The sequence below is a fragment of the Mobula hypostoma genome, chromosome 9, assembly GCF_963921235.1.
Source record: "Mobula hypostoma chromosome 9, sMobHyp1.1, whole genome shotgun sequence".
Lineage (NCBI taxonomy): Eukaryota > Metazoa > Chordata > Chondrichthyes > Myliobatiformes > Myliobatidae > Mobula > Mobula hypostoma.
This window is the reverse complement of record NC_086105.1, coordinates 48564504-48590821: the sequence shown is the minus strand read 5'-3', so window position 1 is coordinate 48590821 and position 26318 is coordinate 48564504. Positions and strand designations below refer to the sequence as shown.

At 42.4% G+C, this 26318-nt stretch overlaps 1 protein-coding gene and 1 pseudogene across 1 annotated transcript in view; both read right to left on the bottom strand.

The window, feature by feature from the left end:
• LOC134351709 (transcription intermediary factor 1-alpha-like) overlaps positions 1 to 26318 on the bottom strand; it is a 163748-nt gene that overhangs the window by 100605 nt on the left and 36825 nt on the right. The window lies entirely within an intron of this gene.
• On the bottom strand, positions 1515 to 2261 carry LOC134352211 (large ribosomal subunit protein eL33-like; annotated as a pseudogene).

The window sequence follows — 26318 nt, the reverse complement described above, 5'->3', positions numbered from 1 at the left end:
CCCAGTGTGGTCTGACCAGCAAGGTATTAAATGAATCAGGGTTTGAATACTTCTAGTTTTGTTTTTGGGAGCTGAGGGGCACTGGAGGCTGTGGCGAGGACTTCCAATCCATGAGAACTCCAAGGAATTCACAAGCAGCAGCAGGCACATCAGGCAGAAAGGGGCAGACTTGAAAAGTGGACAGCGTCATTTCAGCACGGCGGGAGGAGGTAGAATGAAAAGTGGCGGGTAGGAAAGACAGGGTGGAATGAGTCACTGTTAACGGGGAAGGGAAAGGCGAGTATGGCTTTATAAAACAAAGGATCAAAAATAAAAAGTGAATTTAACAATCGGCGCAGTAGCAAGTAAAACAATCTCCCTAAACCAGGGATTCCCAAGCTTTACTTCATGCCATGGACCAATACCATTAAGCAAGTGGTCCGTGGATCTCAGTTGGGATCCCCTGCTCTAAATAAAGGCCTCGTTCTACCACAATTTCCCATCTTCTGGGTGATCTTTTGACAGATGCATTTACTGACTGGGTACCCTTCATACTTTGCCAGATAATAACACAAATTGTTCTGGTAAAGGTTAACAATTTCTTGGCTCAGTGGATCTGTTGCCTCATAGTTCCAAGGACCTGCATTCAATCCTACAGACTCCTTGTACATACTCCTAATGATCACACAGGCTTCCATACAGTGCTCACTTCCTTCCTCATCCCAATGGCGTGCTAGCATCCTATATGTCCCTATCTGCCTCTACCACCACCCCTGGTAGTGTGTTTCATGCACTTAACACTCTAATCTCTGACACCCACCCTATACTTTCCTCCAATCAGCCTAAAATTATGCCGTCATATTAGTCATTTCTACCCTGGGGAAAATGAGCTGGCTGACAACTCTAACTATGCCTTATATCATCTTATACACCTCCAGCAAGGTCACCTCTCATCCTCCGTCGCTCTAAAGAGAAAAGTCTTAGCTTTCTCAATCTCGCATCATAAGAGATGCTCTTTAATCCAGATGGCATCCTGGTAAGTCTCTTCAGCAGCATCTCTAAAGCTCCCATATTCTTCCTATAATGAGATGACCAGAACTAAACACGTTTTTGTAGAACAGGCTGTAGCTGCCTTCAAAATACATTATTTCCTCATCACAACCACACTATAACCAATAACAGCCCACCTAAAGCAAATGGAGCTCACTAATCCCCATCAATGTGAAAGCCAATTTATGTTATGGAACCACACAATATAGCAGAACCACCTGTACCTCAGTGCAGTGAGGGGATAGTAAAATCAAAGGGGAGGTTGATGCGGTCTTTGCAACCTGCCCCACCATGTCCCTGGCACCTTATTTGTCTACTTGCACTCCACTTTCTCTGTAACTACAACGCTATATTCTGCATTGTTTTCTTCTTACGACCTTCACGGAATTATGTATGGCAAGATTGGTCTGGATGGCACGCAAAGGAAAAGCTTCCTTTTTGAAAATCATTTTACTGTTTATTTTCAATTCATGTACAGCCTTACTTTAAATTCTTCATGGGTACAGCATCACATGGATCCTGTGACCAACAGCCTTTCCAGACAGGTTTTTAATTTTGAATTTGGCATGGACCATGCCACTGTTACAATGAGAATGAGTCACTTTACCACAAATAGAACAAGTTCTATTTGGTTACCACCAGGAGTGGTGGTATTGTATACATCGGCACATCTTTTGCCCAATTGCATCTCAGCACGGGAGTAAATACCCTCAATTTCCAGCAGAGCTGTGTGCTCCACTTGGTTTCAAAAGCCACATCGGTAGCCAGTAAGAACAGCTTTTCACTCCAATCTTCATGTGATATCAATAAACACATCTTTTTATAGAATAGATTATAAAGGGAAGAAAGGAGGGGGAGATGGGATTATTGGGATTACTCCGACACAACCTCAAGTCATCGGTAGACTATACTGAGGGCTCTGAGATTTTTGCTGGGTTTTTTTGTATTTGTATTAAATATAATAATCTGAATTGTTGAGCTTTGGTTTTTCATGTGTTATTGTTAGGTCTTCTCTAGTTTACGCTTAAGTTGCAATTGTCCGTGATCACTTCCAATTAATTCTCTGAGACTTTGCAGGTGTCCAATTAGGAATCTGCGGACTTTTTTCTCTTATTAGAATAGTTACTCATTAGTTTGTAATTAGTATGGGGTTTTATCAACTGGGCAGAGACTCTTTCGTGCCCTGGAGTGTATTTAAAGGGACAGTGCTAACCTCTTGTTGACGTGGTCATCTTGATTTTTGCCTAATGAAGTTCCAAATTATCCAAGACCTTGTAAATTCTACTGTTTAGCTTTGTCTCTTTTGTTAATAAAATGTCTAGTTTTGTTCAACCCTTCTGATAGTCTGTGTGATCCTGCGCTTGGGTCCGAAGATACAGCGTGACGTTACTCTGCTTGAGCCAGCACAGACCCAATGGCCACCTCTGTATCATAATAAGTAAGGTAGCCTCAGAGGGTGAGATTTTTTACAAACCACATTTCAACCCATGTTTCCTCTCATTTAACAATGTAGAACAACAAATTAAGCACTGTTTCACCACATGGCTAATTGTGAGACATTGACTCTCACACCCTACAAAACAACCATTGAAAATACCACAAAAAAAAATTGCAGTCCAAACAACCCCCACACTAGTGTTTTGTTAAGTGCAGTTTTGTAATTTGAAAAAAGCACAATATTCTCTGCACAGAAAGTGCCACAATTTCCATCGCTTGCAGAACAGTCCCACAGAGCTGATGGCATTGCTGTGAACGTTCATGAATTGAATCCTAACCTTCAAGGTCACTTCCTATGCATGTTGGCTATTGTGCTTGTTTAACGTAACCACGCATCATCAATGGTACCAATAGAATATGCCATTAGGTGTCACACACCCAACAATTGTTTTTGCAATTTTTTTTCCTAGAAATATTAGTAGATTTGGGCACATTTAAAAGACTTCTAGATAAATACATGGAAAGCAGAGGTTGAGGGTTATGGGGTAAGTGTGGGCAGACGGGTGAGTTTGCTGAGCAACACGGTCAGCATGGACAAGTTGTGCTGAAAAGCCTGCTTCCGTGCTGCAAAACTCAAGACAATAAAACTCGATAACTTGATATCAAAGGCCTTTAGCTTACAGGTTCAGCTGTAAGTGAATGCCAATGGCAGGCAATGCACTGAAGAGCTACCATTGATTTTGACCTTGCAAATCAATCAAAACGATATGACTAACATGCTGGCGGAGAACTTGTACCTACCTTACACTGCAAGCCAAACATCAATTACGTGTTTTCAATCAGATGATCTGGTGGACACACAATCACCACCAAAGTGCAGATCATTAGTGAAAATACAAATTTCCATGGCCTGGCACATGGTAATGTTAAATGCAACTGAAGGCGACATCCATTCACCCTTCCAGACCCATTGCATGTTTGCACTAACTGCGAGGGAATACAGGCATCCCATGACTTTTCCGCAGGGTAGGGGAAGGGGAACGAAGAACTCGGGGGCATAGGTTGAAGGGAATAGCGGAAAGATATAGAAGGGATCTGGGGGACAACTTGATCAGACAGAGGGTCAAAGTTAAAGATAAATGTTACCATCAAAGAACGTATATGACACCAAGTACAACCGTGAGATTCATTTTCCTATGGGCACGCTCATAAAATCTAATGAACTGTAACTATAACAGGACCAATGAAAGATCACCCAGAGTACAGAAGAGAACAAACTGTGCAAATGCAAATATAAATAAATAGAAAACAAATAATGATAACATAAGATAAAGAGTCCTTGAAAGTGAGATCATCGGTTATGGGAACATCTCAAGTGAGTATAGTTATCCCCTTTTATTCAAGAGGCTGACAGATGAAGGGTAGTAACTGTTCTTGGACCTGATGGTGTAAGTCCCAAGGCTCTTGTACCTTCTACCTGATGGCAACAGCAAGAAGAGAGCATGGCGTGGGTGGTGGGGATCTCTGATGACCGATGTTGCTTTCCTATGACAGTGCTTCTTGTAGATGTGCTCAATGGCTGGGAGGCCTTTACCTGTGATGTAATGGGCCAAATCCACTACCTTTTGTAGGATTTTCAGTCCAAAGGCATTGGTGTTTCCATTGGTGGGCACATGGAATAAGCTGCCAGAGGATATAGTAGAGGCAGGTACAATAACAACTTTTAAAAAGACATTTGAACAAGTACATGAATAAGAAAGGTTTGGAAAGTTATGGGTCAAACACTGGCAAATAGGATGAGCTTGGATGAGAATCTCGATTAGCATGGATCAGTTGGGCACGTGTCCACTGTATGTTTCTATGACTTTCTCCTTCCACTCTCTGGGGTATTTCCTTCCATCCTAATTTGTTCACTGGAAAATTTATCATATCGCGTAACATCTTAAGAAAAAGGTCTTTGAAATAGTCATAGAAATTACATCCAACAGTGTAGAGAATCTGTCAATCCAGCACCAAAGTCTCAAGCATGCTGGATTATCAGAATTACACTGCACGGGCCATCTTAATAATTCAAAGCAGTGGCAGCAGAGTAGAAGGTGGAGACAGACCTGAAGAGGACACCAGCAAGGAGCAGCTGGATAAAACTCGAGTACTCTGTACTGGACAGATAGTTTCCTGGATGTTATAGTCCACAGTCTCCAGGATGGTATAAAGGTCAGCTTGGACATTCTGAAGCAGCAGTTAAGTTCAGAATTCAGGAAGCCACATTACTAGAGGAATCAAAATGTGCAGTCCAGTTAAGCATAACATGAGTGCATTAAAGAGGGTCTATATAAATATGGAGGAAGAATGAACCAGGAAGATGAAAGGTGGCCAATGCTGAGTCTCTCATTCAACAGATGGGCTAACCAGCCCAATTCTCCACTTAATGTTGCACTGGCTTCACACTACAGATTGCAGCAGTCCATGAATTCGCCAGAGAGCAATGAGGAAGCACCTCATACACATGAGACACATGGATGATTTGCAGGACATTGTGTCAAGCGATTGCACCAGTCAACATAGAAAGCCAGGGAGGGAGTGTATCCAAGGCAACTGGCACAGACATGCAGTGTTGGGTTGGAATGACTCAAATGGCATCTATCCAAGCAGGAAGGTGATCTGGTTGTATCCTTTGATTACCTATATCCAGTTTAAGTGCAAGACATGGCCAGGCAGAACACAGAGCACTGGCACATCCTTTATCGACAGTCTCCTTATTTACCCAGACTGCCTGGTCCATTTACTGCTGCTCAGAAAGATGCCTTCTGTGCACAGCCACCATGAAAGAGCCCAGTGACAATCAATTCCACAGTGTGGGTACAAGCCAGATCACCATGACAGGAACACTGCAACACATAGAGCTGAGACAGTTGCCAACCTTGAAACAGCTGCACCGCACTAAGTTCAGGACATAGCGAAACATTAAGCAACTTACATTTATCATTCAGTTTAAACAACCAAGGAGAAATTGTTCTCAAATGACTCGAGCAATGGCAATGCCAGGCAGCGGAGGGCTCCTCGTGTGAGATGTGGGAAAGTAAGGAGACCTCCAGTGACCCTGATAACTCCACCTGCAGAAAGCTGCAGCTTCTTATAGGAAACTGGAGCTGGAGCTGGATGGCCTTTGGCTCATTCAAGAGATGGATTGATTGAGTGATAGGAGATAAAGGGAGGTTGTTGCACCAAAGGTGAAGGATACAAGTTACTGGGTGACCATCAGGAGAGGGAAAAGGGGGCAGGCAGCCAATGCAGGGTACCCCTGTGGTGGTCCCCTCAATAATAAGGTATTGTTTTGTATATTATTGCCGGTGGGGGAACTACTTAGCAGAGGAAAGCCATAGCAATCAGGTCTCTGGCATTATGACTCATGGGGAGGGGGTGCAGAAGGAGGTGAGCAGTAATGACAGGAGATTACTTGGTTAGGGAAACAGACAGCAGGTTCTGTGGACAAGAACGAGATTCCTGGATAGCCTGCTTCTTCCCAGATGCCAAGGTCACAGATATCTCGGACTGAGTCCATAGCATTGTTGAGAGGAAGAGTGAGCAGCCAGAGGTAGTGGTCCATGGCAGTACCAATGATAAAGACAAGAAGAGTGACAAGGTCCTCCAATGTGAGTTCAGGCAGTTAGCACTAAGTTAAAGGAAAGGACCTCCAAGGTGCTAATCTCAGGATTGCTACCTGTGTCTGGTGCTACTGAGGTGAGGAATAGGAACACAATACAAATCAATGTATATCTAAGGAGATAATGCAGGAGGGACAGCTTCAGATTTTTGGATCTCTTCCAGGGACAGTTTGCATCTATATTGGAGGGGGGCCAAAGCAATTGTAGGAAGGTCTACTTGTGCTGCTCTAGGGCAGTGTTCAGAGGGAAATGCTTAAACTAGAGTTGCAAGAGGATGGGAACCAAAGTGACAAGACAGTTCGTGAAGTGGTTGTTGGAAAAGTAGATGTTAAGCCGACATACAAAGACAGGAAAGCTTCAGCATGGTGGGACTAATGCTCCAAGTCCTGTCTACTTCAATGCAAGTAGGAAAGGCAGATGAGTTTAGTGCATGGATCAGTATGTGGCATTCTGATATTGTAACCATTAGTGTGACTTGGTTTTAGGAGGGGCAGGACTGGCAGCTCAATGTTCCACAGTTCTGTTGTTATACACATGATAGAGGGAGAGGTACTTAAGAGAGAAGAGGTGACGTTGCTTGTCAGAGAAAACGTCACAGCAGTGTTCAGACAGGACCGACTGGAGGGCTCATCAACAGAGGATATATGGGTGGAATTGAAGAAAACCATACAGATGACCACGCTAATGGGATTATATTATAGGATTCCCAATTATCAATGAGATTTAGAGGAGCAAATTTGTAGAGAGATTAAGACAACTGCAGAAAAATAAAGTTGTGATTGTTGGTGATTTTTAACTTGCCACATATTGACTCCTCATAGAATGTTTCCTTAATCAACTAGAGACAGTGCAATACTAGATCTGTTATTAGGGCTCAAGACAGGGCAGGTGACAGAAGTGTGTGTGCGGGAACACTTTGGATCTAGTGATAATTTCATTAGTTTTAAGATAATTATTGAAAAAGATAGGACTGATCCTCAGGTTGAGATTCTAAACTGGAGAAAGACCAATTTTAATAGCATCAGAAAGGACCTGGCAGATGTGGATTGCGATAGGTTGTGTTCTGGCAAAGGGATGCTTGGTAAGTGAAATATAGACAGTACAGAGTATGCAAGTTCCTGTTAGAATAAAGGGAAAAACTAATAGGTCTAGGAACCTTAGTTTTTGAGGGGTATTGAGGCCTTAGTTAAGGAGATGGTGCCTGGCAAGTGTAGGCAGCAAAGAACAAATGAGCACTTGCAGAGTACAAGAAATCCAAGATAAAGCTAAAGAGGGAAATCAGGAGGGCTAAAAGAAAGCATGAGTTTGCTCTGGCAACCAAGATGAAAGGGAATCCCAAGAGCTACAACAGACATATCAAGAGCAAAAGGATAGCCAAGGTCAAAACTGGTCCACTTGAAGATCAGTATGATCATCTATGAATGGAGCCAAAAAGAGTCGAGGGGAATCTTAAAGGGAATTTTTTGCATCTTAGTTACTCGGGAGATGGATGTAGAGTCTACAGAACTGAGGCACAAGAGTAGTGAGGTCATGTACCGTATTCCAATTACAGAAGAGGAGGTGCTTGCTGTCTTGAGGAAAATTAGGGTAGATTAATCCCCAGGGCCTGAGAGAGGCCCCTCAGATCTCGTGGGAGACTGGTGCAAAAATTGTAGGGGCTCTAGTAGAGGTGTCAAAAATATGGGTGAGGTGCCAGAGGACTGGAGGATAGCTAATGTTCTGGTTGTTCAGTAAAGGCTCTAAGAACACTAGACAACAAAGATTTTTCTTTTGGGTGAATATTTTTGCATGTATCTTATGGGGTTTGGACTGCTGATCACAAAAATCAGCATGAAGTTTTCCTTTCGTGCACAATTTTTTCTTGAAATCACCTATATTTGTTATTTCAATTCAAAATTCAAGCCAATTAAAATGTTGCCCACAATATAAGCTGAAATGTTTTCTATCTTATCCAGGCTTGCCTGGGCGTGCATAGGCAGGGCAGATGCCGCATGGCAGGACCGGCTATAGAAAGGCTATAAATTTCCATGAATAATTTCAATATTTGAGACCGATGATTCCCAGAATAACTTGTGCAAAGATTAAGGAAAGCATTTTTGTTGGTCCACAAATCAAACAGGTCATCAATAACAGGCAATTTGAAGAACTTCTAGTGGGACCAGCAAAAAATCACATGGAAGGAATTCAAGGATGTTGTTGAAAATTTTCTTGGCAACTACAGAGCACCAATCTACGTGCAGCTGATTGACAAACATGCTTCAAGCGGACAGAACCATGAAGTGCAACATGTCACTAAAGATTCATTTTCTTCATTCCCATTTAGATTTCTTCCCTGTAAATTGTGGCGCTGTCAGTGACGAGCATGGTGAAAGGCTTCACCAGGGCAAGGCGGTCACGGAGAAACGGTATCAGGGCAACTGGAATCATTCAATGCTGGCTCCAAATTCACTCCTGATACAAGTAGTCTGAAATTATATTTGGGTTCGGCTTCAAGCAGCTTATCATAAATAAAAATTTCTGAGGAAGCAACACTTTTGAAAGAATTTGTTGCCTAGTGGAGTAAGTTGGGAAAATAAGGCCAGTGAGCCTTAGGTAAGTTAATGGATGGTATTCTGAGGGACAGGATGTAGTATTTGGATAAATAGGCCTTGGGTGGGGATAGTCAACATCACTTCGTACATGGTAGGTCATGACAACTATTCTTATACAAGTTTTTTTTAGATTATGAGGACACGCAGTCCTCTTTAGTAATGCATGAAGAAATGATACAATATTCCTCCGGTGTGATATCACAGAAACACAGGACAGACCAAGGCTGAAAAACTAACAAAAACCACATAATTCTAACAGTGCAACAGTTCTAATAGTTCTAATTCTAATAGTTACAACAGTGCAACAATACCATAACTTGATGAAGAACAGGCCATGGCACAGTAAAAAAAAGTTCAAAGTCTCTCGAAAGTCCCATATCTCACGCAGACGAGAGAAGGAAGAAAACTCTCCCTGCCATACCCGACCACAGTCCGACTCTGAGTCGTCCAAAAACTTCAAGCTCTGATCAGCCCTCCGACACCGAGTACCGAGCACCATCTCTATCCGAACGCTTCGACCTCAGCCTCGGTCGCCAGCAGCAGGCAAAGCTGGGTATTTTGGGGCTTTCCCTCTGGAGATTCTTGATCGCACAGTAGCAATGGCAGCGAACTAGGCATTTCAGAAATTTCTCCAGATGTTCCTCTGCTTCTCACATCTGTCTTCATCAAATCAGAATTGTCCACGGCCCCTACTTAACATACAATATCATAATATCACAATAAGATACAATATCATTTTACCAGACAGCTGAGTCGCGCTGCCATCTTCTCCTCCCGTCTCCTTTTGAGGAGACTACCAGAAAAGCTGAAGAAGAACAAACAGTGGACACTGTCTACGTGGACCTTAGCAAGGCCTCTGACAAATTCCCGCATGGGAGGCTGATGCAGTAGGTTCAGTCGCTTGGTATTCAGGATAAAACAGTAAATTGGATTCATCATTGGCTTAGTGGGAGAAGCTAGAAAGTGGAAGCAGAAGGTTGCCTCTGACTGGAGGTCGGGACAAGTAGTGTGTCACAATGACTGGTGTTGGATCCATGCTGTTTGTTATCTATATTAATGATTTGAATGATAATATGTAAACTGGATCAGAAAACTTGAGGGTAGCACCAAGATTGGGCGTATAGAGGACAGTGTGGAAGCCTGTCAAAGCCTGCAGCAAATTTAGACCAACTGGAAAAAAAATGGCAATTTAATGCAGACAAGTGCGAGGTAGTGCAGTGTGGGAGGACAAAGTAGGGTAGGTCTTACACAGTGAATGTAGGGCATTTAGGAGTGCGGTAGAACAAAGGGATATGGGAATATAGATCTATTATTCCCCGAAGTGGCGTCACAGAGTCTATAGAGTCGCAAGGAGAGCTTTTGGCATCTTGGCTTTCATAAATCTGAGTATTGAGTAAATAAGTTGGGAAGCTATGTTGAAGCTGTACAAGACACTGGTGCAGCTCCGGTATCCTACCTGGAGGAAAGATATCAATATTGAAAGAATACAGAGAAGTATTACAAGGATGCTGCCAGGACTTACAGACCCCAGTTTATACAGGAAGGTTAAATAGATTAAGACTTTACCCTCTAGAATGTAGGAGAATGAGGGGAGGTTTGATAGAGGTATATAAAATTATGAAGGGTATTGATAGGGTAAATGTAAGCAGGCTTTTTCCACTGAGGTTGGGTAAGACTAGAATAGAGGTCATAGGCTTAGGGTGAAAGGTGAAATTTTTAAACGGGACCTGGGGAAAACCTTCTTCACTCAAGAGGTGGGGAGAGTGTCGAACAAGCTGCCAGTGAAAGTGGTGCATGAAGATTTGATTGCAGCATTTATGAGAAATTGCAATAAGTATACTGGAGGAGTATGGAGGGCTACGGTCCACATGCAGGTCAATGATTCTTAGCAGAAAGACAGCTTGACACAGATTAGATGTGCCAAAGGGCCTGTGTCTGTGCTGTCATGCTGTATGATTCTATGACCTAGGGAATAAGCCCACCATCTGGAGCCACTGTAAAACACAATGGCTAAAGCCTCGTTTCCCTGACATAGGCTGATTCACCCAGCTTCAGGCAAGTCAGCAACTGTGTCAGCTGCAGTAGGCCACAAAACCCTTCCCCCAGAGCCAACAAAATAAACTTCATTTCTAGTTCTTTATAATACTGATTTTCAAAACTACAAGAATTACATAACTCGTTATAGCCAATAAAAGAATACATGTGAAGGAACCACTGTAATGAGGGAACACCATAGCCAACTTGCACATCGGAAGATATAAGCACAACAAGATGAATGATTCTATCTCTTGTTCTTGTCGAGAATACTGGATAAGGCAATCATAAGAACCAGAATCAGATTTACTATCATGGTCTTATATGACTAAAAATGTGTTGCTTTGCAGTTGTGGTACAGTGAAAAAAACAAAATCACAATAAATCACAAAATAAGTAAGTAATGCAAAAAAAAGGAATTAAAAAGTTCACAGACTTCAGAACTCAGATGGCAAAGGGGAAGAAAGCAGTTCCTGATTAATATTGAGCAACACAACACAACTTTCTTAGGAGTTTGCACAGGTTCAGCATATCATCTGAAAATTTGAGAAACTTCTATAGATGCACAGTGGAGGGTATCCTGACTGTTAGCATCACTACCTGGTATGGAAATGCTTACAAAAAATGGATACAGCTCAGTCCATCACAGGAAAAGCCCTCACCACCATTGAGCATCTCCACCAGGGGAGCTGCCACGAGAAAGCAGCATCCATCATCAAGGATTCCCATCAGGCCATGCTCTCTTCTTGCCGCTGCCAAAGGGAAGGAGCTACAGGCAGCTTAGGGTCCCATACCACCAGGCTGAGAAACAGTTACTACTCATCAACTACCAGCGTCCTGACAGTATGGTGACCTCACTCACCTTAACTCTGAAATGATTCCGCAACCTATGGACTGACTTTCAAGGACTCTACAACTCATGTTCTCAGGATTATTTATTTATTGTATTTGTGGATCGTCTTTCCCTGCACTTTGGTTGTCAGTCTACATGTGTGGTTTTCAATTGATTCTACTGTTTTTCTTGGTTCTACTGTGACTGTCTGCAATTGAATCTCAGTGACATATATACACTTTGATAATAAACTTATTTTGAACTTTGAAACCTCTGCTCTTGTTCAAAGTAAATCCTTAGATTATTTTACAGATTGAAAAGGCTGATAAGCTTTATTTTTATCGTTTTTTTTCCAAAGCAGTGGATTAATCACTCACTGTTCACTTTTGATTATGTGCTGAAGAGCGTAAAGTGACACTTCAACTTAAAACTCTCCGACTCAAGGCTAAGTTGACACACTCAGCCATGGGGTGCTGAGACTCAAATGTTTTCCTTCACATGGTGGACAAAGGAGGGACAGAGGAGGGAAGGCAACTTTGAAGTCTCTTTTCCAGGGAAAACAAGAGCAGTTTTTTGAAACTTTACCCCAATATCATTCTGGAGGAACAAATTGTATCATTTCTTAATGCATCCATTACTAAATGACAATAAAAGAGGACTGCATGTCCTCATAATCTAATCTAATATTCATAGTAACCTGAACGTGTTCATCTGTATTTGTATCAGCATGTAAACAACTGGTTCCAATTACCTGGAGAACTGAGTGGTGTTTTGAGGAAGAGAAAAGGGTAGGTAAGATCAAGCCATTTGAAAAGTTTTTCCTTCTCAACCCAGAGAGTGGCTTGAAACTGGAATGAAGTCTGAGAGGGTGCTGAAGGCAGAGACTCTCATGATATTTAGGTACTATCTTGACTGTGGCCTGCAGACAGTGAACTGAGATGAACTGAATATGCCTGGACTCTTTCAATTTTATGTTTTATATTCATTGATTTTCACTGTGTTTTTTGTTGCTGTTTGCGCAATTTGTTTTTCTCTGCGCATGGGGAAGTTGATGTTTCTCTTGGAATGGGTTTCTTTGATTCATGGCTGTCTGTGGAGAAGACGAATCTCAAGAATGCATACTGCATACATACTTTGATAATAAATGTACTTTGAACCTTTGACTCAAAGCACAGAAGGCCACATACCAAGTGCTGATAAATGGGATTAGTATAAGTGTGTATTTAACAGTCAGCATGGATACAGTGGGTCGAAGATCCAGTTTCTGTGAAGTATCACTCAGCCTCTTCGATTCCCTAATCAGGATGCAAGCCAGTTTCATTCTCAGCAATCACCGACACCACCAGGTTGAGGAACAGTTATTACCCTACGAACATCAGGCTCCTGAACCAGTATGAATAACTTTACTCACCTCAACTCTGAACGGATTCCACAATCTATGAACTCATTTTCAAGGACTCTACAATTCATGTTCTCAGTATTAAACACTTACATCATAATTTGCATGATTTCTCTTGTTTTGCACATTAGTGGGAGAGACAGCCTGTGCCATAATCGAACTGTCTGGTAAACAATAGTTTCTGGTGACAGCAGATCGTGGTTTTGCTTTGGGTGCTTTGCTATTGTTTGAAGGATGGTGGGTGTTGACATTTCTTGCTGAAATAGGTGGGGGGGGGTAGGGATGAGGTTGATGCATTTTGTTTGCTGCTGCTTCCGCAGGGGAAGGAGGGAGCTTTGGGTTCTAACGTGTTTCTGTCATTCATTCTTTTGGGATTCTTGTTTTTTGTGGATGTCTGCAAAGACAAGTGTTTCAGGTTGTATGCTGTTTACATTCTCTGATAATAAGTAGAACCATTTGGTTGTTGCCAGTCCTTGTTATTTATACATTTTCATAATTTCTATTTTTTTTTTAATTTTCCTGAAAATACCTGCCAGAAATTAGATCACAAGGTTTTATATCAAAGGCTTATCATTTATTATCAAGGTATACAACTCTGAATTCTTCTTCTCTGGATAGCCATGAAACCAAGAAAGAAAAGAAAGGCAGCACGATCACCAACCCTCAAATCTCCCCTCCCCGCACAAAAACAAACACACACATCGACTCCCAAACCCCCCTCCCTATACAAAAATAAACGAGAAAGATCAGGCGAAAAACACAGAATATAAAAAAGCTATAAGACTGAAAAGAGTCTATAGTCCAAGTCCATATCCAAAACACAGAAAACCTGGGTAACATTCTCCAGGCACAGCAGCAGGCTCTCCCCTCTCCGGTAGCAAAGTGATCACAAGACAGGCAGCTGGCACTCATCTTCCACATTCGCCTCGAAGTTTCAATTTCCCACGTCTCTCTTACTGGCGCACAACAGAAGCTTTAATTGGCAAAATGGAGTCAAACATCAGCTTGCATCCCATCCTGCACACTGCCAGCCATGAGGTTTGTGCGCACTGCCTGCCTGTCTCTAGGAATCCTCTCGAAGACTGCAGAGAGCCGATGCACCCAAATGATCTCCAAACTTTTGCATTCGTCTCAATGTTTCAATCGCCCTCATCGCTTTTATCAGCTTGCACCCTGTCCCACAGCCTGCCTGCAATGATGTGTACTTTGAAAGTCTCTCCCACTCACTCACTGCTGAGATACACTATAATACTTTGCAATGCGGTTTTCCTTGACAGGAGAGTTCAGAATGAACATGAAGTGTCAACTTCCAGGACCTCCATCCACCATCATATAAGGTACACTGTCTGGATAGCAAATATGTGGAATTATTTACTTTTCCCAGCCTCAAGACAAGAAAACGTTGGCAAACACAGTCGAAGAAAGGCTCAGCTTATCTCAGTGTAACAAACGACGAGCAGAAATTCTCAAGTTGCTAAACTGGGAAGCTGCTTTCTCTTTTTCATCAAAACCTATGTATTACAGTCTACTACAGTCAAAACCTGTAGTATGACTACCTCTACATAAAACTCCTGGCACTTTCTTGGTTTTCCAGGTTTAATTGTTCTGTAGCATCAAAAGGATTTTATTGATATTCAGCCTCTTCACCACCAGAAGCAGTTCTCTATGCTCCCAAGTATTTATTCTGTTCTGTATACTTAATAGATATTCCACTTGGGCAAATAAGGGCAAAAATCAGCTTTTATTTTCTGGGTACCGAAGCCCAGCATAAAAATCAGTGATCCCTGACTTCTGAGATATGAACTACATTCAGCAGCCTCTTTAAAGGATGGGAGAGATGCTACAGACAACATTCCTCCAAATCCAAAGGAAGGTTAAGCATCCAACATTAACATCCAAACGCCCAGTACGGAGGCCGTAATCACACTCCATTGGCTCTGCTGGACAAACCTCACTGTTTGCATCGCTGACAGTGGATGCTCTATTCTAAGCTCTGTCACAGGAAGAGATTACCTGATGCACTGAGGAAATAATTCAAAGGAGGGCTTCTTGGAGAGATAAAATGATCTGGAGAACCCTGGCCCAAGACCAAAGTGGAGAAGGAACATTCAGAGGGTAGTGAGAAACCTCAAATCTGCATACTGGTAACATATAAAAGCCAAGAACAGAAAACCACACACAAACTAGACCCATTTCATCAGATACTTTTGCCCCACCTATAACAGTTACGTTGGGCTATCCATCACCTCAGAACCCACAAAACCAAAAACAAAGATCAGTGTAAACCGGTCATCATCGGGTTTGAGTAGGTCATTCTCAATCCCAATAATGACAGGTTTACACCACACCTTTGTTCCCCAGCACTGACCATGTAAATACCCAGACCCAACATACTATGCTGGCTATCCCAGTAAGACATCCCTAGTAATCATATAGCAAGAAAAAAAAAGGCAGATTCTGCAATAAGACTAACTCAAGGATAAAGGACTAGTAATCCCAGATCCTGGACCAATAGCCAGGTGCTTTTACATCAAACCACACCACAGACTTCAAATTCGATTAAATTAATACATCTGAAATACACTATAATGACAATGGTGGCCATGGCATTGTATCCTTGGGAGCCAGATTCAGATCAGATTAGTTTATTGTCATATATAGCCAGGTGCAATGGAGTTCCTTGTTGGCATAAAGTTCACTGAGTGAACAAAGAACACAGTGGCAATAAATCAAACATTGTGCACCAAGCCTCAGGGTGATGCAATCATTGCAGTGCGATTCTTTCTGGGGAAGCTCAGGCATAACACTTGAGACTTGACACCAGAAAATCACTCAGTATGACCAAAATGCACCACAAGTAAGACAAACAGACCACACAACACGACAATGAACTATTAAACTAATGACACCTTATCATACCAATCCCTTCTGCCAGAATATGATCCATATCCCTCGATTTGATGCATACTCTAAGTGCTTAAGAGCCTCTTAAATGCCACTATTATATCTGCCTTCACCACCACCCTGACAGTGCATTCCAGGCATCCACTACTCCCTGTAAAAAAGAACTGCCCTTCCTATCTCCTTTGAACTTTACCCTTCTCACTTTAAGCACATGCCTCTGTCACTAGATATTTCAACCCTCAGTAAAAAATAGTCCATGGGCCTGCACCGGCAGCTCCAAGCTTCGTGTCTATGGACTCAATTTTGTTCTGAATGCTGTTGCTTGCTTTTATTATTTGCACGACTGGTGTATTTTTACCCCCTCTCTGTGCATTGGGTGTTGTTTTTTTGAATTGGGTTCTTTCAGGTCTCTTGCTTTGTGGCTGCCTGTAAGCAGACAAATCTCAAGGTTGTGTAATTAATATTTGATAGTAAATGTACTTTGAACATTTATACTTTTCATAATTTTATGAACTTTTATCAGGACTCCACTCAGTCTTCACCACTCCTGAGAAAACTATGCAAGTTTGTCCAACCTCTCCCTATAGCAAATGCCTCTAATCAAGGCAGCATCCTGTTAAACCTCTTATGCACCCTCTCTAAAGACTTGACATCCTTCCTATAATGGGTCATCTAGTGTAGTCCATGCAGTGTTTTAATGAATGAATGCTATTTAGGAGAGCACAGCAAGAGTGCATCATATTCTGGGTTGAAGATTCACTGGCCATCAATATATGACTTCGCAGCACAACCAATGACTGGATTAGGCAAGTCTTAAAGGGCCACCTCTATAACAAATGACAAGTCAACCAACAAGAGAAAAGCCTTCTGATCATATCTTTCAGTCTTTGTATTTTTCATTGATTCTATTGTATTTCTTTGTTCTAATGTGAATGCCTGCAAGAAAATGAATCTCATGTAAGTAAATGGTGACATAAATTTACTTTGCACATCCAGATGGCACAGGGGATATGTTCATGAAAGAAGTGATTGCTACATTGCCCTTTTGGTGACAGGATTCCACTTTCACTTAAGGGCACAGTCCGAAACAGTAAATGGAAAGGACATCAGGTGGACTGAATCCCCGCTCTTAGACCACCACGTGTCTGAGCAAACTTTATGAAGCAATAGTGATGTGTCCATGGGGGTGAGAAATGTGCCTCTGAACCAGCCACAGCTCAAGGCAGGTATTTCAGTGCAGATAGATGACTAAAATCTATACAACAAAGAGGACAGCAGGCCTATTATGCAATGACCAAAGAGCACAATCCAAACCAACTGAACTGCTTTCCAACTACTCTCATCTGCAAAGGATTGACAGCACCCTAATTTTGCACTCCACAATATTTAGATCTGAGAAAGCTGCTATAGGTCAGGCCTAGTGGGAGGAACACAACAATTGCGTATAAAACAGACACAGAAACAAAGGTTATAATTAGAGTCATGGGGAAGATCAAGTGGACACGTAGAGTAGATATGGGGAGAATGTTTTCTAGAGTAGGGGAGTCTAGGACCAAAGGGCACAGCTTCAGAATAGAAGGATGTCCTTTTACAGCAGAGATGAGGAAAAATTTCTTTAGCTAGAGGGTGGGGAATGTGTGGAATTCATTGCCACAGATGCTCTGTGGAGGCCGTGTGATTGAGTATAGTTAAAGCGGAAGTTGAAAGGTCCTTGATTAGTAAGGGCATCAAAGTTTACAAGGAGAAAGCAGGAGAATGGAGGTGAGGGCAATAATAAATCAGCCATGATGGAATGGCAGAGCAGACTCAATGGGCCAAATAGCCTAACTCTGCTCCAATGTTCCATTAAAGCAGCAGCAAGCAAGCTGGAAAATTCACTGGTTACAAATAGCGTGTGGATGGTCGCCAGAACCAACAGCAAAGAAATAAGCAAGATAGTGGCACAGTACTTTCCTTTGAAAAGTTTGCACATAGAAAGTGGGCCTGGTACTTCTCAACCCCCACCACATTCTTCTAAACTGCAGCAAGAACAAGCCCAGATTTTTTCAACAATGTGTAAATGCTGAGAAGTGTTTGGTATAGAAGCTGGTTGTCTGAAATCTTGTCTTGCCACTTGAGGTGAAGACAGGTCATGAAGAAATGCTTAAGCTGTCTGGCATGGCTCCAGTACACTGACAAGCATGGGGTGAAGTGGGTGTGACAACAATGTGATTATCTTCTGCTGGCCTTCAGGTTGATTCCCCTTTGTTCCCACACTTCTCAGGTTTCCAAAATCTGAGCTGGTTTTCCTTATCCTGTTATTGACTTTGCCATCAATGTTGACTGAGCTTGAGAGAGAGCTGCCGATGTTTGCAAACTTGTCCACTACTGACTATTCACAAGGATGTTTAATTCTTGATCTCTTCTGAGGATTGTCACCTTGTCGTGGTGGAAAAAAGGTTTGAGAGTTCCTAAGATCTGGAGAGCAATACCCCTGTAGCTATTTGGTGCTTAGCTCCTGGTAGGGTCACCCATGGTGGTACGGTCAAGGGGAGGTTGACCAAAACCTCAACAGTAGAGCTGGCAGAAGGCAGGCGAGCAAGGCAGCAGCAGTGAAGCTTCCCCAGTTCTCCTAAACTCCACTGGGCCCCGACCTGCATCTTTCAAGGGGTGTGGCAGCTGTCTGTGCATCAACCTTCCCACATTAAATAAAGTCATTAAGCATATCCACCTTAACATCCCAGTTATTTGGACCACAGATCAGCCTATACAGCCACTTGAGGACCCACCAACAGACATCCCGTTTGGAGAACATCCCACTCAACTCGAGTGATCGCACTATTACTATTAATTTCTGATATTGGTATACATTGGTGCATAACTTCTGAACTCAGTAATTTAAAATAGTGTACTTACGGGAAAACAGAACCAGGTGAGCTTCAAGGGAATGTGGGGTACAGCTGCAGAACTGATAATTTAAGCCATCTTGGCAAGGCACCAAAAGAGTCTGTCCTTGGCAAGGAACACAAAGTGGAGAGCACCATGGAAAAACGAGAGAGTGCACCTATCTTCATTAACCAGTCACAGCTGGATGATACATCCAAACATACTTTGGCTATATAACATTAAAAATACAAAAAATACAATGGTACAATGGCATTTTGCTTAAGAGCAGTTAATGGGCTAATAGCTTGTACATTCCTCTCATTTATTTGTGCAAACAATATGAACATTTCAGAAGCCAAACTGATAAGCTGCAATTGTTGTGTATTTTGACACTGTATGAACTTAGTGGCAACTTTGAAATATAACTTAGAAGAAGCTAAGAACGTCAGGACAAGAGTGCACACTTCATTACCTCCTCTCAAGCAATGGAACAGCTATCCTGACTATTTTTCCTAGGTAAAATAGAAGCAGAAGTGGACCATTTGGTCTTTCACGTTTGCTCTTCTACTTAGCACAATCTTGGCTGATATTTTTGGTGTAAGAATATCATAAAGTCCCTTAGCATCTAGAAGTCTATTCCCAGTCCTGAACCTACTTACTAACTCTTTTGGTATGCAGATAGGAATCTACATCCACTTTTGCAACAAGTTCATCATCACACAGTTCCCCCTCCTATTCAGTCCCTTGCTGCAAATATTTGATCATCTTGGCCATTTCTGACCTTTCCTTCTCCAGCCTGTATAACTATTTCAAACTACAGAAGTCGTATATCTCACCACTGCTCCATCTAGAAGAGGGATTCCCAACCTGGGATCCCCGGGATCTTTGGTTAATGGCAGGGGTCCATGGCATACAAAAGGTTGGGAACCCCTGACCTATAATGATGTGCTTTGCTCTTAACACACTTTTCCACCCCATCTGCACTGGAAGTCTACAATGCATCAACAGCTCTGCTGGGTATAACTTGTCACTGCATGACACTTAAGGAAAGTAACCAACTGCTGATTTTCTGCCAAAATGGTACAACCCTTCAAACTTTGCTTCTTCGAAGCTTCCTGTAAAAGATGTAAAACCTTCCAGCTGCACAGTTAGCAGCAAGCTGATTATAAAGGTACCAATTATAGGCTGGTACTACTGTATTTCATGGAATACTGAAACAAACATGAAGTGTGTTCCACTACTGGACATTAACCGCACAGGTATACCGCTTGTCACAAGATTCTTCTGATACAAATTCTAGGATTGCACCGGATCTCACAGACTTGATTTCTAACTGTTTTGAGAGAGCATTAGTGACATGCAGATTAATGACAAGAGCTGACATGAACTCTGAAAATAGCTACGTCAGTCACTATGGTGTCTTTGGTGTGGTTGGATAGACGGATAGACGGACAGACAGACAGACAGACGGACAGACTTTACTGATCCCGAGGGAAATTGGGTTTCATTACAGCCACACCAACCAAGAATAGAGCATAAATATAGCAATACAAAAACCACAAACAATCAAACAACAAAATGCACACTATGCCAGATGGAAAAAAAGTCCAGGACCAGTCTATTGGCTCAGGGTGTCTGACCCTTCACGGGAGGAGCTGCAAGTTCGATGGCCACAAGCAGGAACGACCTCCCATGCCGCCCAGTGTTGAATCTCAGTGGAATGTGGCCAAAGTCCAACAGTAAAAAGTTCAATATCCGGTCTACAAACACGTTCCTCAATCGTAATATGACCCGGGTTGCACCATCTGTTGTTAACCAGAACAGTAAGCACCCAACTCCTTTATGCTTACCGCTCTCAGTGCACTTCCAGTCAGCCGGAACGGTCTAGAAGCCGTCCATGGAGAAGTTTTGATCGGGTATGTCCTCGTGCAGCCCCGTTCCAGTGAAACACATAACACTGCACTCCCGAAATGTTCTCTGACGCCTGGCTAGCGCCATGAACTCGTCCATTTTATTACCCACCAAACTCTTCTCCATAAGTCTCTGTTGTCTCGACCCGGTCCTCTTTCTTCGACTTTGTGATCCCCCTCTGCATCCTCTGTGTGTTTTCCTCCAGATTTCAGCAGGGGTGTCCGCCGCTCTGCTCGCTAAACCGGCCGGCATTAGCGCAAGCAGCTGGTCCCTGGAATAAACAATGCGACCATGCTTCTGTCCCACATGTCGGGATGTAACTATTTCCAGCACTAAAAACCCAAATAAAACTCTCTCTACCAGCATGTTAGAGAGGGTGCAGCTTCGACGTGTTACCGTGAAAAAAAAATACAAAAAATAACATAAGTTAAAAAGTAAGAATCCGATCCGAATGGCTGTAACAGGCTGCATGCACGACCGGCGCATGCGCACTTAATCTTCTGCACTCCTGGCAAACCATTCAGGTACAGGGCAGAGAAGATTACAATACATGCCCTTCAACCCATAATCTTGTACCAATATTCTAACATCCTCTAAGATCAGTGTAACTCCTACATACTCCTCCATTATTCTATCATCCATGTGCTTATCTAAGAGTCTTTAAATGCCCCTAACATATCTGTCTCTACCACCAACCACATCTGGCAGCACATTCCCCACACCTACCACTCTGTGTAAACAACTTAGCTGTAACATCCCCTGTATACTTTCCTCTAGTCATTTTAAAATTATAAACCCCTTGTATTAGTCATTTCCACCCTCAGAAAAAAAGGTTCTGGCTGTCCATTTAATTTATGCCTCTTATTATCTTATGTACTTCTATTAAGTCAATTCTCATTTTCCTTCGCTCCAGAAAAAGAATAATCTCCAGCTCACGCAACCTTAACTCATTAGGCAGCATCCTGGTAAATCTCCTCTGCACCCTCTCTAAAGATTCCATATCTTTTCTATAATGAGGTAACCAGAACTGAATATAATATTCCATGAGCACACTCGTTCTTCTAAATTTTTATCAACACCTGACCCAGTCCGTGAAGCTACTGGTAACAGACTTTCAGTTTGCAACACATCCAAAATCCATCCTCCCAGAGCAATGGAGATGGACCCATAGGTCAGCAGACAATTCAAATCTTCCATTGCAAAATGCCTGCACATCTGCTTTTGAACACTTTTCAGAAATGATCCAAACACAGCCCGTGTTTGTGGCCCGGTTTAAATAGTGTTCCTTGCTACATCCCTAAATAAATTTCAGCAGCTCTGATTGGACAATCATCATCTTTCCGATGATGATGTGGAAAAATATCTTGCTTTCACTAACCCCCTCAGAATCGAGATGGTCAGCGAGATCCTCAAATTCTTCTACAGGGGCACCATTGAGAGCATCCTGACTGGCTGTATCACCACCTGGTATGGGAATTGCACTAACCTTGATCGCTGGGCACTGCAGAGAGTGGTGCGGACAGCCCAGCAAATCTGTGGGTGTGAACTTCCCTCTATTGAGGACATTTACAGCAGCAGTACATAAAGAAGGCCTGGAAGATCATTGGGGATACCAGTCATCCCAACCACAAACTGTTTCAGCTGCCTCCGTCTAGCAAACAGTATCGCAGCATTAAAGCCAGGACCAACAGGCTATGGGACAGCTTCTTTCTTTAAGCCATTAGACTTATAAATTCACATGTCTGTACATTGCAACAGAGTCATAACACAAAGATTTTTACTCCCTCACGTTCTGGGATGGATATAAGATTTAAATAAATGCAAATTCCAACAGATAAAGCAAGCAACTCGATTTTGTTTGAAAGACCATTACCACAAAGTCACGCTAGGATATCAAAATTATCCATCAGGGCATCCTGGAAGTTGACATCAATGAAATCACCAATTCTTTGCTAAGAATGGCTTAGTGAAGCTGTGATCATTAACCAAGGCACTACGATCTTTCCAATGGATATGGGTGACATATGACCTTCACTATGCATAACCCATTGGCCATCTACAAGGAGTACTAACGAAAGAAAGCAGCATCCATCAAGGACCCCACGCCCCACTATCCAGGCCATTCTCGCTGCTGCTATCAAGGAGGTGGCACAGGAGCTTCAGGTCCTGCACCCCAACAGGTTCAGGAACAGTTACTACATTTCAATCAGAGACAGTTGTGGATGTCTGGTATGGTGGTAGAGGCAAATACATTAGAGGCTTTTAAGAGACCTTTGGATAGACACATGGATGTAAGGAAGATGGAGGGATATGGACACGGTACAGGTAGGAGGGATTCGTGTTTGTGTGTTTTTGATTTGGTTTTTAGCTGGTTTGGCACAACCGTGTGCATTTGATAGCCTTTTTCCTTAATGGGTTCTTTTGGCTTTCTTTGTTTTGTGTTTGCCTGTTAGGAGATAACTCTCAAGGTTGTATAATGTATAAATACTTAGATAATAAATGTACTTTGAACTGATTCTACAACTTACGGACTCCCTTTGAAAGACTCTACAACTCTTGTTCTTAGTATTATTTACTAGTTTTGTAGTCGCACAGTTTGCCTTCTTTTGCACATTAGTTGCTTGTCACTGTTAGTTCTTCATTGAGTTATTGTTCTAATAAGAATGCCCGCAAGAAAATGAATCTTGCAGGTATTCTTTTTCCATTGAGGTTGCAATCTTGTAAATCAGACCAAATATGATGCCATTTGAACAAGTTATGTCTATTCATCATTTCAGACATACATCTCCTATATCTTAGCGCAAAAACCAAAAACTTTACAACAGGTTTGAGAAGCATATTATTCAAAGATTCAAAGTACATTTATTATCAAAGTATGTACACAGTATACACCCCTGAGATTTGTCCCCTAGCAGGCAGCCACAAAACAAAGAAACAACATGGAACCCATTCAAATAAATCATCAAACACCCAATGCACAAACAGCAAAAATAAGAACAAATCGTGCAAACAGCAAAAAAAAAGAGCAAATAACACATAGATTATGAAATGTCAAACTGCAAAGCCCTTGAAACAGTCTAGGGATGTTCAGTGGAGTTCAGTTCAATTCAATTTAGCACTGCGTTGCTTGTTGACTTCAGGCCACAGGATCAGTCTGCACAGAAGTACCCTAATCAAAATCATGCAAAACAGCAATCAAAAAATTAAAATAAAACATGAACTGCAGAGTCCACTAAAAATGAGTCAAATGTGCAACCTGTGCTGATCAAACCTTGCCCAAGACCCAAGGCTCCTGCACCTTCCTCCGACAAGAGAGCGAGAGACACACACACACCGGTCAAACACAGGCAGATGACGCTGAACAATCTTGGTTGACACTTTAATCGGCATTAGAACCATAGAACCATAGAAACTACAGCACAGAAACAGGCCCTTTGGCCCTTCTTGGCTGTGCCAAACCATTTTCTGCCTAGTCTCACTGACCTGCACACGGACCATATCCCTCCATACACCTCCCATCCATGTATCTGTCCAATTTATTCTTAAATGTTAAAAAAGAACCCGCATTTACCACCTCATCTGGCAGCTCATTCCATACTCCCACCACTCTCTGTGTGAAGAAGCCCCCCCTAATGTTCCCTTTAAACTTTTCCCCCCTCACCCTTAAACCATGTCCTCTGGTTTTTTTCTCCCCTTGCCTCACTGGAAAAATCCTGCTTGCATTCACTCTATCTATACCCATCATAATTTTATATACCTCTATCAAATCTCCCCTCATTCTTCTACGCTCCAGGGAATAAAGTCCGAACCTATTCAATCTTTCTCTGTAACTGAGTTTCTCAAGTCCCGGCAACATCCTTGTAAACCTTCTCTGCACTCTTTCAACCTTATTTATATCCTTCCTGTAATTTGGTGACCAAAACTGAACACGATACTCCAGATTCGGCCTCACCAATGCCTTATACAACCTCATCATAACATTCCAGCTCTTATACTCAATACTTCGATTAATAAAGGCCAATGTACCAAAAGCTCTCTTTACGACCCTATCTACCTGTGACGCCACTTTTAGGGAATTTTGTATCTGTACTCCCAGATCCCTCTGTTCCACTGCACTCCTCAGTGCCTTACCATTAACCCTGTATGTTCTACCTTGGTTTGTCCTTCCAACGTGCAATACCTCACACTTGTCTGTATTAAACTCCATCTGCCATTTTTCAGTCCATTTTTCCAGATGGTCCAAGTCCCTCTGCAGGCTCTGAAAACCTTCCTCACTGTCTACTACACCTCCAATCTTTGTATCATCAGCAAACTTGCTGATCCAATTTACCACATCATCATCCAGATCATTGATATAGATGACAAATAACAATGGACCCAGCACTGATCCCTGTGGCACACCACTAGTCACAGGCCTCCACTCAGAGAAGCAATTCTCTACCACCACTCTCTGGCTTCTTCCATCGAGCCAATGTCTAATCCAATTTACCACCTCTCCATGTATACCTAGCGACTGAATTTTCCTAACTAACCTCCCATGCGGGACCTTGTCAAAGGCCTTACTGAAGTCCATGTAGACAATATCCACTGCCTTCCCTTCATCCACTTTCCTGGTAACCTCCACGAAAAACTCCAACAGATTGGTCAAACATGACCTACCACGCACAAAGCCATGTTGACTCTCCCTAATAAGCCCCTGTCTATCCAAATGCTTGTATATTCTGTCTCTTAGTACTCCCTCCAATAACTTACCTACTACTGACGTTAAACTTATCGGCCTATAATTTCCCGGATTACTTTTCGATCCTTTTTTAAACAATGGAACAACATGAGCCACTCTCCAATCCTCCGGCACTTCACCCGTAGACAGCGACATTTTAAACATTTCTGCCAGGGCCCCCGCAATTTCAACACTACCAGAGCAATATCGGTGATTAATGGAGCCAATCGTAGGCTCGCGCTCCACCATTAAGCCATATACTCTGTTCTCAACCTCGCTCTCAACGACACCAAATTCCTTCGGAGACTGCAAAAGCGCCAGATCACTCAGTCGGCCCAAAAACACATGATCAAAATGTAATTATCAATTACTTACTCTCATTTACTGACTATACTTGCTGAATTTACTGCTCTCTGCTGTTTCATGTGGCTCAGATTCAAGTATTGTCACAATCCCTGCACTGTCTCAAGGAAAGGAAAATCTTCCGTCTCCTTTGAAGTCACCACATCAGTAAGCATGTTATATCTTGCAGAGCCAATCTCTGTCAGTAAGATTGTTTGTTATACCTTTCATAACCTATACACTCTCAATATGAATCTTCCACCCAAAGAATACTTGCTGGCCAGAAAGAACATTTCTTTCCTTTTAATATGGCATGAATCCACCACACATTCTACTTCTTCACTTGACAGCTCATGTTCCAGCTGCCTTTTTCTGTCAACTACCCCCTAAAAGGGGTGGCAAGCGGTGCAGCTTGTAGAGCTATTGCCTCACAGAACCAGAGACATGGGTTCAATCCTGACCTCTGCAGTGGCTTTTGTGTGCAGTTTGCGTGTTCTCCCAGGAATCGCACGGGTTCCTTCAGGGTGTTCCAGATTCCTTCTTGATCTCAAAAGCGTGGGTCGGTAGATTAATTGGTTTAGGGTAAATT